General features: G+C 29.6%; 1 long non-coding RNA gene across 1 annotated transcript; it reads right to left on the bottom strand.

Annotated features, from left to right (window-relative positions):
- Positions 1 to 1,934: 1,934 nt before the first annotated feature.
- Positions 1,935 to 3,670, bottom strand: LOC132721500 (uncharacterized). Its single transcript, XR_009624469.1, has 4 exons — positions 3,219 to 3,670; positions 2,595 to 2,672; positions 2,327 to 2,426; positions 1,935 to 2,097 (listed from the first exon to the last, which is right to left on the bottom strand). It is a non-coding gene; the product is annotated as an uncharacterized LOC132721500 (long non-coding RNA).
- Positions 3,671 to 3,890: the final 220 nt, after the last annotated feature.

Below are 3,890 nucleotides of genomic sequence, written 5' to 3'. Positions count from 1 at the left end.
TATTTGAGTTTGCCAAATAATTCTTAAATTAAATGACATGTTATGTGACTATGATTTGTAAAAATTATGGCAAACTTATGGAGGTGAATATTCGTCAATAGTATATGTATCTTGATGACATGGTTATATCTGAATGTTAGTAATCAATGTATGTTGAGTTGGTTAATTGCATTCTTAGGTTCCAAGGTTACCTTTTTTTAGGCGATGGCACTAACGAAACATCGTACTTAAGATTTAAAATCTTTTAATATTGTCAACGAAGAGAGAGATTTTAATATTTTGTTTGTTTAGAATGTCGATTGAATACACAGCTAACATAAGATTCATGATGTCAATGACAATGATCATAATGAGAAGAACTACACTATTACTAACTGATGATGTGCATTCTTACTGTTCTAAAATTTCAGTTCAGATTTCAAAATAATTAAGATGATATGCCAGTCGTTGTGAATTAAGTACCATGTCAGTGTTAGAGGGTAAAATGTCCAATGTAACGATAAGGAAATATTAAACGACATAAACGTTCTGTTACATACGACAAATATGAACATTTTTGCAAATGCCTAAAGATTTGAAGCGAGAGGTTGAATTGATATAGTCTAAATTTTAAAAACAAACGCAAGATTCTGATCTTCAGGATAAATGAACAATCTAAATAATATAAAAAAATTTAATTTATTTAATCATTGCCAGCCAAATAACTTTTTGTCCAATGATTAACTGTGCCAGAGACAATGATCCGACAAACTTGTCAATGATTAACTGTGCCAGACTCCTAATGATTGTCCACTTACACATTTCTGTGAAAGAGAATAAATAGTTTGTAAGTCAATATATCAAGAGATTTATATGTGTAACAACTCAAAATTAATCCACTTGTCAAGATTGCTTTTAAACGGGACAGAAAATCTGTAAAGATGCTTCCATAGAGTGTCTAGTGTTATATTTGAGTGACTAGTAAGAATATCATACCATAAAATACGATTGACTATCATCAAACTATTTCCTATGATACCCGACAATTAATATTTGATTGCTTGGGTTTCAATGTACCTTTTTTTTTACAAAGAGGGAGAAATCCAAAGAATCACTGTCGTTGTTAACACAAACAAACAAAGGGGGCGGTGGGGCGAGGGGGGGGGGGAGGGAGAGGGATGGCGGATGCAGCCGAAAAGTAAGATTTTCCTCTCAAATTCGTGATGTTTTAGTGTAAAGGGTACAAACAATAACCTTTTTTACACTTTTCCGGGCACACGGGATTTTATTTCATTATGTTTCGTCCCGTACTTCATCTGAAATAGCGTCACCAGATTCTAAGCGAGAGAATTTTCTACCGGTATAATCTTGATTAAGTACGATTTTTTCTACCAAATTCACTGTTTCTTTTACATATTTGTACATTACCTAAAACCACTGGCTTTGCCCATAACTTATTATTACAGTGGTCTTGTTAAAATCGCCGAAATGTCAATTCAAACAGAAATATATTTATTTTCAAATGGAATGACAAATCTGAGTAACAAGTCACCTTATTAAGGCATGATTTGTTCGTTATTTAAATAGGTAATCATGGTTGACAATTTAATTTTTAGTTCCAATAGATTTGTCGTTCGTTGCTCTCTTATAGCATACGCATGGTTTTGTATAATTTGTATGTCCCATTCTTGTAAGCATATAATTATCCCAGCAGGCACATCAACGTTGTTTCAACGTTGAATTATGGTCAGATTTCAACGTTGAAATAAGGTTGGATTTATATTCGGATTTGAAAGTTGAAACAACGTTTAAATTTCAACGTTGATACAACGTTGCAGCTTCAACGTTGGCACAACGTTGAAGTTTCAATGTCATTTCAACGTTGAAAACCCACCATACTTTAATTTTTTGATATATAGCAAAGTAACCAAGTTTAATAAAATATCAAGACAATATTAAATACTTCAGATATTTTATTTCAAAAATACAGTTCAAGTGCAGCTAAAATTCACTTTAATAGTTTTAACAATTAAGCTAAAATCTGTTCCAATTTTTTCTTCTAGATCTTTCTGGGTATGTCAAGTGTTCGAGTACTTCTTTGGCTGTCTCTTACTGCTTCTGCAAATAAAAATAAGAAGTTTGTAGTTAAAAGTGACTTGGTCAATCTCAAATTATACATATAATTACTCAACTTAGTGATTTGTTTTTATCTTAAAATGCTTTTATCTAAAAATTTACATCATAAAACAGTATAGAAATTGAAACATAGCTAAGTTTGATATTGACAGCAAATACTGTATATAAGACAACAAAATCTTTTTAAAAAGAAGCTATTTAAAAGTCTCACCTATGATTTGTAAGAAAAACTGCTCCCCGTCAGTTCCTTGCAGCATATTCCCAAGAAATTAACATTCTAGGCTCTAGCTAAGACCATTTTATGCAGCATCCTGAAACCAACAAACATGTAAATTTTATATCAATAATGTTACAGGAATATTCCGATAGAAATATATTTTAAGACAAGATAAATATCCAGTAGTTGAAAAATTTATACTTTGTATTGTAAAGAAATTCAAATATATAAATTAATAAGAATAAATTTCAATTTAACAAACCTGACAGTCCCTTTCATATTGAATGTATGGTATACAGGCTACAGCTGCAATACTCTAAATTTCAGCCAGGACCAGGATCTAGAATATAAAATAATATATAATAAAAAAGAAATAGATTTATTATTAAATTTACGACTATTAAACTTTAAAGTTTAACACTCAAATTTGTTATTTAACTAAATAATAATCACTATAATGTATTTTTTCAAACTAATTAACACTGTATTATACTATTAATAAAATATAAACATAGTTATATATATTGACGAATCGTCTTGGGACGTAATTTAAGTGGGCCGAACTACTTTATAGGTTTCAATTTTAAAATTGATTAAATTTTAAATAGGATATAGTACAGACAAATGTTTAATAATATGAAAAATAAATTAAAGAAAGACAAGATTTGTAAAATCATAAATTGCCAATGACATCAATAACTTCATGCTTACAAGGCCTACCGAACCCAAATCATTCAATTACGTCGCGAAAACGTGTCCAATCAACTCAATCATGTGTTTATATCTCTCATTTATTTCATAAAGTAAATTAAAGTAGAATTTAAAGAATAAATAATAATATTTTAGAAAATAATAAGTAAACTTAAGTAAAACATAACGGTAATACCTTCGAAATCCAAATAAATTGCCAATCGTGTTGTTTTCAAATTTTCCAAACAGCGCCACCATTTGCACGAACGATAATCATAGACAACAAACAAAATCGTAGACCGCAACAATTACTTCCCCTGACCAGCGTTATTTTATAAACGGGGTTTTGACTAATATCAATTTATTAATAAATATTATTCATAAAGAACTAAAAAATAAAACAACAAACAACAAAACATATTAACTAATATTTAAAGCGTTAATAGAAAGTAAAAAATTATTTCCAACTTTATTTGTTTAATATTTTTTGAATATACGGAAAAAGATTGTAACGCAAATTTTCCTGACAAAAATCACTTACAGACTAATTCAATAAAGGAATAATATCACAAAATTAGTGGTATAAAAGTTTATATAATGATTAAACTAAATGTAAAACTTCGACCATAAACAACGTTGAATCAACGTTGTATAATATACATTGGCAATATATCCGTATGGTCGTCCATAGTTGAATATTGGTTAAACAACGTCACGACCAACGCTGAAACAACGTCGAGTGCCTGCTGGGATAATGTTAAAAACTATTGTGTTAAAGTTATATTCCGTATGTTCTTTATAAAGCAAAGGCATATAAATACTGTGTCGATCTATTGACATATTCATAAGTTACTGAAGCATAAAGTTG

Source organism: Ruditapes philippinarum, unplaced genomic scaffold (assembly GCF_026571515.1).
Source record: "Ruditapes philippinarum isolate M1 unplaced genomic scaffold, ASM2657151v2 ctg17707_1_1_1_1, whole genome shotgun sequence".
Classification (NCBI taxonomy): Eukaryota; Metazoa; Mollusca; class Bivalvia; order Venerida; family Veneridae; genus Ruditapes; species Ruditapes philippinarum.
The sequence above is the reverse complement of the archived record's forward strand: the minus strand, read 5'-3'. Positions and strand labels throughout refer to the sequence as shown.